The 13,296-nt window shown below is 25.9% G+C and overlaps 1 protein-coding gene across 2 annotated transcripts in view; it reads left to right on the forward strand.

Annotated features, from left to right (window-relative positions):
- The window catches only part of LOC126897039 (nephrin), a 163,421-nt gene that overhangs the window by 81,411 nt on the left and 68,714 nt on the right, over positions 1-13,296 (forward strand). The window contains exon 1 of one of the 2 annotated variants that reach the window (XM_050670396.1): positions 9,581-9,663. The exons of the other annotated variant lie outside the window; for it this stretch is intronic. The gene's annotated coding sequence lies outside the window, so the exon portion shown is untranslated. Of the gene's footprint in view, positions 1-9,580; positions 9,664-13,296 lie in introns of those variants that run through there. 2 annotated transcript variants of the gene reach the window in all.

Here is a 13,296-nt window from a genome sequence, read left to right on the forward strand (position 1 = left end):
CAGAAGAAAATAGAAATGAAAATAATAATAATAGCGATTACACTATTATTGCAAACGAATAACGACGACCGTACAAGTAGTTAATTTTAAAAATAAATTGCCCAATATAGTAATATACTAATATTTTGCTGTACCCGCACGCACACGATTGGACGCTCGTTTGTGGTATACTTTTCAAAATATTGTTGGGACGACGTTGTTGGTCGTCCAAAACCCGTACCTAAGATTGCACTAAACCTTACCAGCACGCACACGATTGGACGCCACGTTTAAAATATACTTTTCAAAATATTGTTGGGACGACGCTGCTGGTCGTCCAAACATGCTCGTGTGTGTGCATGCGTATCCGCATATAATGAGGGAAACAACTTTAATGTTCGCGCACGACAAATGTATTTAAAAAAAATGTGCATTTTTAATAATAATGTAGAATTAAGAATGTACAATCAATTTTAATTAATTTTAGAAGAGGGTGCGATCGTCCCGCCGTCCAAGCCACGAGCCGCCACTGTGTTAGTGTAAAAATCATGAAAAAGGAATTGACATTTTTGTTGGAGACAGTAGTTCGGTATTTAAGCACTACGAGAAGTTGGCATAAAAATGAACGTTAAAACTGTAAACGTTTCTTCTCGTTACTTTCGTCATTAGAATTTCTTGATGATTTTCTGAACTGTTTAAGGTGCCCCGCAGTTATTTTACATCGGGGAAACGATAAGAGGACAAAAGTCGTAACAACAGCCGCGCCGTGGTGGATACCGCAGGTACAATAAAACTGAATTAATGGCCGCAATTAAATTAGTGCCTTTTGCACAGTTCACCAGGACCCCGCCCATTCTGTACGTTCGTATACCGACCGCCGTCTATACCCCAAGTTTAGTCACTTACTCCTGCGATTAATATCCATTTTTAACGTGTCCCAGAAGACGCGAGTCTGTTACTGATGTCCCGAAACGACGAGTCGCTTTGGATAGCGGTGCGGGACGTTTGCGTCTGAATTAGTTTGCAATCGATCGGCAGTGCAATTACTAGTGGAAATCATTTGCCGATAATTTAACGCAACGTCGCAATAGTTGTGAATTGACAATATTCAAACGTTTTTCTTTTTAAAATTGCCAGCGAAAATAGATTGCAAGTAAACCATAAATATCATTTTTATCCGCACTGGTGTAATTTTAATTTTATACACAAAAACCAAATACATTTAATTGATCTTTCCGACCACTCGAAATGACAAACACTCTATGAACTTTACTATGTCTTTGTGTCAATAGCTATTCTGTACTTGTTACTAAAGTAGAAAGAAGTTTACACATTTTATAGAATGATTTTCCTATCAATCGCTTATGATAGATACAAACCGATTGTGAACGTACAGGAATTTTCGGAATAGTATTTTTTATGAAAATCATAAAGATCAACTGATTAAAAGTTAGCTATTTTTTTTTTTTGCACCAAGTACTTTTATTGATAAAGATCTTGTTAAAAACTAAAAATGTTTAGTCAATCTTTAACTCTCAAAAGCAGGTCAGTAGACTGATGAGAAAATACATAAAATTCAACTAAAATCAAAAATATTTGTATTTTTTTAGTAGAATAATTTAATTTTATCATCTAAAGTCCAAATTTTGCTTATCTAGACGGAGAAAATTAAATTTTTAACAATCGATACGTATATTTTATTAGCTAAAGCTATAACTTGTGTTTTAAAACTTAAGCAAACAAGCTATTTTACCTCGATCATAACTCTTTTTTACACGCTGGCCCTAATGGTCTCCGAGGATTTAAATTTTCCATACGCTGGATGAGTTTTAATGGAGCCATTTTGCCTTTGCATGTTTATAATATAATTCTGCATTTTTTTATTTTTTAAGACGAACGCTGAACTTTTTTTTAGTGGCTTTTCAGAGCACATTAATGATTATGACGAAAAAAAATTATAATAAAGCCATAAATTAAAACGTATCGGTTAAAGCACTCAGCATCCATTCACAAAACAATTTGCACACAAAAATTTCTAAAAAAGTACTTATCATAATGCATACTATAAAATACATTACGATGAACTGTTTAATTATTGATTACTGTTTTGTCGCTATAGAAGAAATAAAATAAATGTATCAAAGTATAATATTTCAATTAAAAATTTTTATGTAAATTATTAATCAATAAAAAAGTAAAGTTGCTAATTATTATACGCTAAAAATAGTCATGGTTATGTATGACAATGTACACATTGTTTAATTTGGATAGTAACCAAAAAAAGTTTTGTTTACAAATATATAACAAAGAAGTTAATAATCAATTACAAGAGTATGCGTGCGTGTTAGGAATAACACAGTGTTGAAAAAATCATTTGAATCTACTAGGAATTAAATGCATTTTCTTTTCCAGAGAGCCAAAGGTCTTTTTACGGTTTTAATTAAAAGGAAAATGATATTTCCCATTAAACAAACGCTAGAAAAACATTATGATTCAGATAAAACTGTAAAACTATAAACAGTATTTTATACGTGGACTCTGGAGATTTATTACATACTAATTACTAATGCAACTTGAATTATATACCTAACATGAGACTTTGCTTAATGCGTAAACAATAACTTATGTCAAGTTCATAGTTTACAAAATCCCAATAAGCAAAAGCATTTTACATTTCTATGCGACTATAAACAACGTATAATTAAATTGGTATTTAACGAGTATTTAAATAAAAAAAAGGAATACATTGTTCATAGAATCATACACTTGTATATTGAAATTTGATTGAGTGGTAATCACTTAAATAGTGATAAAATACTATGACATTCTAATTGCACACAAGATGACTTTAGTTTTTGTAAAAATGTAAAATTTACTATAAATTGTTCGTCAGTAACATATTACAATGTAAATCAACTACATTATCATATCTTCATTTGGGTATTAATGTTTTTATAATTATATTTGTAGAGAAACAAAGGGAAATCTGACAATGTTACATGCAAACCAAATCTCTTGAATAGTTTCATGACATCATATATGGTTGATAATAATGAAGTTAAGGGTGTATATTATATGTTCTTCCTCTATGGTGCATGAAGTAAATTAATACTTAAAGACGAAACTAATACTGTAAGCTTTTCGACGCACTCGACCTTATTAGGAATGAATTACACGATTACACGTATTTATTGAAACCAAGGGAACTTGATTAATTGAACATACTCATAAGGTACAACGACGAGATACTTTCAAAATTCGTTATTGAAAATTCACTTATAGACAAAATTCGCATAAAATCAATGTATACACGTACCATGTCCATGTACAAAACTAATTATATCAATGTATAACTATAATAATTATACAATTTAAACCGATGTTATTAATTTTATTGAGTTTAATAATTCATACTACAATATAACAACAGTTATTATTACTACCATTTTATATATTTAAGTGTACATACCAGACACTCGTGCACTGTATATAGTATGATTTTTTAGGAACACTACCTTCAATGTTTTGTTAATTAATGGCATAATAGAAATGTTGTTTGTGCGTTATAGTGAAAATAGAGCGTTACCAAAGCACCCCATTCCTCACTTTTTCTAAATTTGAAACTTCTACTGTAAGAAGGTAATATTACAATATTAGCCATCGACCAGTTAAAATTTTACCTAATCCATTCCCATTAAATAGTAAAACGATAATAATACGTTCCTGTTTAGATTTCACAAGTAACAATCTGATATTAGAACAATTTTTTTCAACAAACTTTACTATGGTTTAAAAAAATAAATACAATTTATATCTACATACTTTTACATATATACATGTATATACTTTTATTAAAAAAATATAATTTAACAAAAAAAATGGGGATGGTTTTCATAATAAATTTAATTGTTTGAAACTATGTACATACCATTGCACTCGTAATATACCAAACCAAATTTTTTTTTACCTAAGAAAAATATCGATTTGAGTTGTAGTTTAAATGAAATTTGATAGGACCGTTTTGTTAAAAATATTTAAAGATTCAATTAGAGTAATAAGTCTAAAGCCAATTATACAGAGAACAATATGTAATACAATAATATTTAACTCTTTCAATATGAGTTCGTTATTTGAAACATACACTTTGTTTCAGAACAATGTAGCAGTGTTAATATTTAAAACAAAAAATGAAGATAATTTAAATGGGAGAGTTATAGAAGTACTTAATTTGCATATGTTTAGACGGTAAAGTATGTAATCAAGATAACAGAGGGAAAAAGTAAACAAAGGATAAAAAAATAATGATTGTGCAAAGAATAATAGTAGTATTTTTTCTATATGTATTATTATTTTGTAAAAAATTGTTTCTAAAGAAAACTTCAGAAAAAAATATAATAATTATGAGCACTAAGAGTTTGATTATAATGAAAAATTTGTTTTCGTTGACACAGGTCATGTGCGCTCGTCTTTATTATTCATTTATCATTTAGAGATCATTAGTATATTAATAGTCATGAAAGAATTAAATTGTAAATATATTTAATGGCTTTATAATTCATAAATAATAATGGTCATGCATGTTCTTAAAAGTCCTAAAGTTTATGAAAATATGAATTTTCACGTTTATTTTACATGTTCCTCATACCACATAAAATGTTAGTGTCCATTATACAGGACTATTAAAAAAAAATTAATATTGCTAAATAGTCACTGTACCAAAAGTTATAGGAATCTTAAAATATGTGGGACAATCCTGTATAAATACATATTATTATATTTTATTTTTATTTTTACTATTGTTATTATTACATATTGATTTTATTATTAACTTCAGTCAATATCTTCAGAAGTGTGAAACTTAAATTTAAAACTCTATTGATTGAAATTCGTTCGAATAAATAAAATTACCATACTAATTACCATAGTAATAAATAACGGATAAAATGTTTTTTACGCTTACATTGGATTATATACCGAGTGATTTTTTTTATAATGAACCACTTATTTAATCGAAAAATAAAAATAGTATGGATAAATTTTTGTTTTCTTTGAATGTTATACCTTAAACTACAAAACATGAATAGTTTTTAATATTCATTCCATATACCTTATAAGGGTGTCAAATTAATTTTTTTCAAATGATACATACATAGTTATCTAGATTGTTTATTTGATCATTATCTAATAGATAAACTAATTGACAAATTGAGAAAAACATTTATCTAAAAGAAACGAAAAAAAATGATCAACAGTATTTTAATTTTTCTATTAATTAAGTCGTTCACGATAAAAGAATTATCTTGTATAATTACTTCTTTTCATTGGGCACCGCAAAACTTTCAATTGATATTAAGAATATTGCTTTCGCACAGCAAAATATTACCTTTTTGCTATTTCTAAACAAAAAGTTTTCTTTTGAAAGTATACCTATTCATATTATCTTTCCATAATGTCAAATCACTTGAGACTTTTTAACTAGTTTTTTAATTTTGTTCTATTTAAATTAACACCTGTTTATATATATTCGAGCAAGTTATTGTAAATTATAAAGAAATTCTTTTTTATATTTTTATTTAAAAATAATATTACCTTTTATCTTTTTGATATATCCAAGTAAAAAAAAGTACGCAAACTTGAGTTACATGAATAAAATATAAGTTTGTGTTTTTCAACAATTATTTTTGTAATTTATAATTAACCGCAAGATATCTGTACTTCCATAGTAGGGAAGTCCAAGTAAAGTGAACACCGCGGGCATAATGAACAATGTTAGTATCTCGAAATCTAAATGTCATAATTAATTTTTGTAAACGTAAATTAAAAGTGCAATGTGATATTACCACACTGTGATAACTACGTCGCGCTATCACACCTTATAATAACGCGCAGAAATGGACTGAGATTCCAACAGCTCAGAGGGCTTAATAGTTACTACAACTATTTAGCTGAGCCGCCACATCTCAGCTCGCTCAAAAATATATTTATGTCGCTGTATAAAAAGAAATCATTAGCGAAAATGAATTTTAAAACCGGAATACTCTAATCATAGCGACCCTCTTCTATAGACAGCAACCATGGGGCAATTATACTGTGTCTAGTGTATTCCTGTTAAGGCGCATTAATCATTTTTTGAAAAATTAACAGTTTGTACAAATTTTAATGATGAGAAAAATACTTATTTTTCTTAAATAATCAATAGAAAATTATATTCGAGTACATAGAAATAATTAAACAACTGTTGGCTTAAAATATTTGATAATCTGTGTAACCGATTAATTGTAATTTTAGTTATAAATATTTAATTTAAAAAAAATTCGGTTCGGACAAAGTGGATATGGAAAAGTGAATAGTTACAATTTGCCGTGTTTAAACTGTTATTTAAGCTAAAATCGTTAGATAAATATTTACTAAGAAGATTGATAAAATAATTCCTAGTCTAAGATATATTTTGAGTATGAGGAAGTCGTCTGTTTTTATAATTATGATAATTATAAAAGGTTGTCAATCACAGCCTATAACTTAATAGAATATCTGTCAAGAAAAGTAAAAGTGATAATGTCGACAGATCTATTATCTACTCCATCCAAACTTAAAAAACTTTGGATGCTTTGTTTCCACGAGTGTTGTATGTCGTTCAAGAAACCGATAAATAAGTTCTTGTTAAACCATAATAACAAATTATAAAATAAATTACGTGCAATTAAAATCAATATTGTGGCCTTTTAATATTAATATAATTATATACACCTTATTTTATTAAATAAACTACCGTCAATTATAGCTCGTATACCTGGGAGGATATTAAAAAAAACCTTTCTCACCCTTTTTAAACTAAATAATTGTATCTTTAATGAATTGTCACGGTATTTATTATAATCGTTTATACATACAATTACCGAAAACATTTACTAAACAGCTATAGACATACACTGGTGAATGACACCATTCACTGGACTACCGTCTTTTACTGAAAATATACATTTTTAATAATACCCATATATCTTTAATTATAATTAAAAATAAATGGGTATTATAAATAATTATTTACATAGATTATATTGATAAAAAAATGATACAAAAATAATGTCAGAGATTATAGTATACAGAGTGATCGATTCATCGTCGACCACTAAATTTTTCTTAAAATAATAAAAATTTTGAAATTTTTTTAGTATTATTTATTTGTTAGTTTATAAGTGGTTTTATATTATTATTATTTTTTTTAAATATTATCTATCCTATATGTCTTATTGGGGTACCAACTTAAATTTTTTAAATAGCTACAATATAGCCGTTACATACAGGGTGGCCCACCACTCACTGACAACTTAAATAACTTTTGATCCAGTTAATATTTTTAGTTGATTTTTTTTTTTAAATAATAGTTATACGTTAGGTCTATAGTTAGGTCTATTAGTTTCTCAATACATATTTCAATGTTTATAACCGTAAAATAGTACATGAAAATTCAAATTTTTACAAACTTCAAAACGCTACAGAATATTTACTACTGAATATTAATAAGATATTTTTTTACTAAAATTTTTCTTAAATTCTACTCTACAAAATAGCTATCTTAGATTTTTTTTTTACATTTTATTTAAAATTTAAAAATAATTAATATTTTTAATAAAATGTAAAAAANTAAAAAAAAATCTAAGATAGCTATTTTGTAGAGTAGAATTTAAGAAAAATTTTAGTAAAAAAATATCTTATTAATATTCAGTAGTAAATATTCTGTAGCGTTTTGAAGTTTGTAAAAATTTGAATTTTCATGTACTATTTTACGGTTATAAACATTGAAATATGTATTGAGAAACTAATAGACCTAACTATAGACCTAACGTATAACTATTATTTAAAAAAAAAATCAACTAAAAATATTAACTGGATCAAAAGTTATTTAAGTTGTCAGTGAGTGGTGGGCCACTCTGTATGTAACGGCTATATTGTAGCTATTTAAAAAATTTAAGTTGGTACCCCAATAAGACATATAGGATAGATAATATTTAAAAAAAATAATAATAATATAAAACCACTTATAAACTAACAAATAAATAATACTAAAAAAATTTCAAAATTTTTATTATTTTAAGAAAAATTTAGTGGTCAACGATGAATCGATCACTCTGTATACTATAATCTCTGACATTATTTTTGTATCATTTTTTTATGGGCCACCCTGTATATATATATTTAACTAATTCACACAACTGAAAGTTATAAAGAATAAATGGTTAATAACTACTTTTTAAAATATGAATATTTTAGTTAAATATATATGATTTTATCTAAATAATAAAGTTGGTTCTCTTATATTATTAAAAATGGACCTGAAAAATATTTAATCACTTATGAATCGAGAAATAAATAAATAATAAACAAAGGAAAAAAAAAACATTTATTTAAAATTATTTTAGGAAAAATTATTGGTCAATGATAAACAAACCACTCTGTACATTAATATTGAAATAACAAAAAAAAAAAATTATTAGTAAAATAAATGTTTATATAAGATTAAGAAGTTTGCTTTTCATAAACAGTTTTATTACTTGTTTCTTTGGAATCGTAACATAATGTGGATGATAAGTGATTTCCTATTCTTATTTGGTATTGTATGTCTGTGAGTTTTTTATTAAAATCGTGATTGAAATTCATTTTTTTAAACAAAATTAAATATATATGAAAGTAATATTACATTTGTCTATAAACAAGTTTGCTATAGAGGTATACATTTTTTAAAATGCATCTTATGAAAACAAGTTAACTAATGTTACATTATATTTTATAGGAATTATTTATTTCTGGCAAACAAAAGAGCATAGAAAATTTTAAGTTAGCTAAATTGACAAAGTAATAAAAAATAATTATTAAATATAAATTATTTTCGGTTACTTGTGTTGATCAGTCAACATAGTCACCAACTTTTAGTGGTCTTGTGGTTTTTATTAATGTATAAACACTGCTTGTTTTCTTGGGTCATATGATAATTTTATTCATGACTTTTAGAAAGCTTTTGATATCTCTCACTACGATTGTTGTACAACTTTACAGTCAAAGGACCGTGGTTTTGTGTTTTCTTGTTTATCTTCCTATTGCATAATACATATTATTCATCTTGCTACCCTTCTATACGCCTAACGACTCTGCTTGTCGAGAAGTATACACAGTCGGAACTAATATTTAAATATTTTTCCTTTATTTTTTATAGCATACGCAAATTTTAAAATCAATTACATCAATGCATTACCGCATCAACCCTAGCCAACCAGAAACAGCCAGCTTTTCAGTTGTGTATCATGACTGCTCGACATTTTTTTTGTCCCTATCTACTGTTGCAACTGCTTGACGTTTTCATTAATTTTAAAATTTTAGATCCCAGAGCATTGCGTAATACTCAGCAACAACAATACTGTCGAAAGGGAGGAAAATAAGGCGGCTAAATAAGAAGGCAACGTGACGTAGAAAAATAACCATGAACGTGGGGGTGGTGGTGGTGGTAAAAACGTATGTAAATATTTGAGCGCATAAACTACGAGGCCGCCGATACATCATAAAAAATATTGTTTTAACATTTCTCTCGTAGTGTTTCGTCAGCTAAAAAGTTAACCATGACTACCCATTTTTTTATGTTATTAAAAAAAGTTACTTATTATTCTGTTTTCTATCAGAAGTATTGAAAAGGTACGTACATTTTTTTTTCTAACGAAAATGATAATTTACATCAATTATTGAACTAATCCTTAATTGTCGTCAATGGTAGAGAATAATTCTTTGTTTTAAAGAATCCCATTGTCTTTTTGGTTCCATTTAATTTTCTTTATTTTAATTTATCACTCTGAAGTACCCAGGCTTTGTTTTAATCTAGGGTCTCCATTTTTATTTATTTATTTTTTGCTAATAATAGGATTATGAAGGATAATAAGAACTCAAAACGTGTAAACCATAATTCACATTATAATATGCATGTATAATTGAATAAAATTAGAAATGAAAAATGGAAACGTCATAAATGTAATTGGATTAAAATTATTTTCTTGGATTAAAATAATTATACTAGTCTCCAGTCACGTTGAGTTGTTATTATTTTTGGAATTAGAATAATAGGCATAATAGTAATTCACTAAGCTAAATGTTTTACTTAAAAAATATTTTAAATTGACATGCAGTGTTTTGCAACTTTGTCTCATTTATCAATTCATTAATGAACATAAATTATCATGTTATTCTTAATAAATTAATATATTGATATATAGACTGATCGGTTTATTATTATAAACCATTCAATTATTCCCAAAATAAATACAATATTAAAAAAAAATTTATTTCTTTAAGTTACATATATTTCTTGGCTTATCAGCTAATAATTATTCTTTAGAATCATCCTTAATAACTTAAAGTAGTATCACTAGTAATTTTCCGACCGTACTCTTCGACCCGTATAGGCCTAAAAATGAAAATAACTAAAAATATTTATTTTATTTAAAACAGTTGATGGCAAAGATTAATCTAATTAAGTTTTAAATTTTATGCTCTTTTTAGAATTACTTACTTAGCTCGTACTTTCCTGTCTACTCTAATACGACTTTGATTGATATTATCATAACACAAAATGTATTATACATCAATACAGTGTCATCATAATTTAATGAACTGGCAGACTTTTCGATGAAATAATAATAATAATATTAATAATATTTTTAAAATTTTTTTCAAATACTTGTTTTTTTTTTATTTATAAATCATGAACTAAGTTTTATGTTTATCCCTTATACCTTATAAGGGTGTCAAATTAATTTTTTTAAACAACAACACACATAATAATTACTCATATGTAATAAATAAGTTGGATAATTATTATCCAACTTATTTATTGATAATGATCTAATTAAGAAAATGATTCGATAAAAACTTTTGGACAAGTACTTTAGAAGTTATTCTCAATTTTAAATCTAGGTGAGACAAAAAGTACGGTCGGCAAATGACTAGTGATAAAAATAATTGCACCCACTACTCAGCTCCAGTCATTACTCTAAATTGTTAATAACTTTTAAAGTAATGATTCAAAAGTTGTTATTGACCAGTCATTTTCTTATTCAAATTATTTTATATTTTATAAATGAATTAAATATATGTATTGCCGTTAAAAAAAATTAAATTTATACCACTTTATGTTATAAGAGTTGATTCTAAAGATTAATTATTAGCTGATAGGCCAAGAATTATATGTAACTAAAAAAAATCAATTTTTTTTTAATATTGTATTTATATTACGAATAATTGAGTGATTTATAATAAACCAATAATTCTGTATGTAATTATAATTACAAATAATATAAATTATATATTTTTAAAAACATTGTAATTTTCCTCTAATTTGATATATTGACATTATTTAAATTCGTCAGCAAAATTATTTTTTAATTATTATTTTATATTTTGATAAAAGTGTTAAATATTCTCAAACTTATACACAGCAAGTATTTTTTTTTTTTTTTAGTAATAAGGTACATTTCTTTTTTTTACTAATATTTTGAAGTATTTCTGTGTTCAAACGAATTTTTTAATGATACTTGAGATTCTAACAACAAAATACAAATAAAACCTTTTCAGCATCACTTCAGCTGAATTAAGGTCGCGAGCTAGCCACTTCAATAAAAATATCTTATATGCTAAAAATATGTATCATTTTTAAGTGGCTAAATGTATATTCATATTTTGTATTAGAAAATAAAATGTAGGTATATTGTAAGTTTAGAAAGCAAATTAATCAAGTATAAAATAAAAAACAAATTAATTGTAATTATAATTTTTATACTTATTATAGAGATCCAAAATTTTCATCTATTATTTTTTTTTTTTACCATATTCCTATGGGCGTTAAAGCACTAAACTTGTTTCTAAAAAAACATTTCTTACTACTAGTTTAAAATTTAGGAAGAAATTATGTCTTTGTTAACTTTTATATTATTTATCACAAAAATTTTTTTGAGAATAATTTATGTGGTATAAGAATTACCTACATAAAAAAAAAAACAAATTAAGTACCATTTGATTACAAATTAGTTAAATATATATTTTAAATTATAACTTAGGCTTCGAATATAAAAAAAAATATTTTAATATAGTAAAACTTAAATGTTATTATTAAAAAAAGACCAATGAAAAATATTTAACACTATTTTAATAAGAAATTATATATATATATATATAATTTTTTTATTATAATTAACAAAATTTTTGATTAACATTAAAAACTAGATTAATAATTTTATTTTGTACTTTCATTAGCTTATACTAGTTAATTCAAGACATTTAGGTCCGTAATTAACGGTGATGAGGGGTAGATCCAAGAACTAAAATAAAATAATTACTAGTTAAATAGTAATTAACTAATTTTTATTCAAATGATACTTAATTTGATGATATTTCACATAGATTATTTTGATAAAATCAAAATTATTACCAATAATATATTTGTAACACAAAATATAAAAGTTGACAAAAAACTTGATATTTGTCTAAAATTTCTGGACCACTTTAATGGGTATTTGTTTAATGAACATTAAACTCTTTTACTAAAAAAACGTTAATGACTAAAATTATATCTATACAAGTTAAAGAAACTTAAATTTGATAACTAACTACGTTTGATAAGTTTTATTCGATTAAATACAAAACAAAAGACGTTAAGGTTTTTGTTTTTACTTTATATAACACTCTGAATTTATTGTACTCATTGAATTCATTATATAACAAAAATGGTTTTGTATTGTATTTATACAAATGAGCGGTATGATCTTTTATTCACCGTTTCCTACTGAACAATATTTCCGCCGTCCATAACGGCATTATTAAAAAAGTTTCGCACCCTCGTGTGATCCACTCATTAAAGGTCATGACATTATTTTTTTTACATAAAAGTTTTGCTGTTATGAACATCGTGTTAAAAAATATTAATAATTTTACGACGGTTTGATGCATAAATTTCTTGTTTTTAGATACGGTGACCAGGTACCATGACCCTTATTGGCACCTTATAAAATCTTCAGAGGAAAACTTTGTTACTCTGTTTTAAGTACAACAAAACACTGTTATAATATTATATTTTAGCTGTTTCATTACAGAAACTTTTGACGAACTATTTCTTTATTTGTTTTCCACTGAGTAAACTTAAGGCGCTAAACTTTGTCGGGTTTGCTTGAACAAAATATTCGCTCTTTCTCTCGTGAAGCTTTTCCTAAACTATGTTTCGTCAAAATTCAAAGATGTGTCCAAACGGTATATATATATATATATACAGGGTGCCCCAGTCTG

This window comes from Daktulosphaira vitifoliae, unplaced genomic scaffold, assembly GCF_025091365.1.
Source record: "Daktulosphaira vitifoliae isolate Bord-2020 unplaced genomic scaffold, ASM2509136v1 Scaffold_1, whole genome shotgun sequence".
Lineage (NCBI taxonomy): Eukaryota > Metazoa > Arthropoda > Insecta > Hemiptera > Phylloxeridae > Daktulosphaira > Daktulosphaira vitifoliae.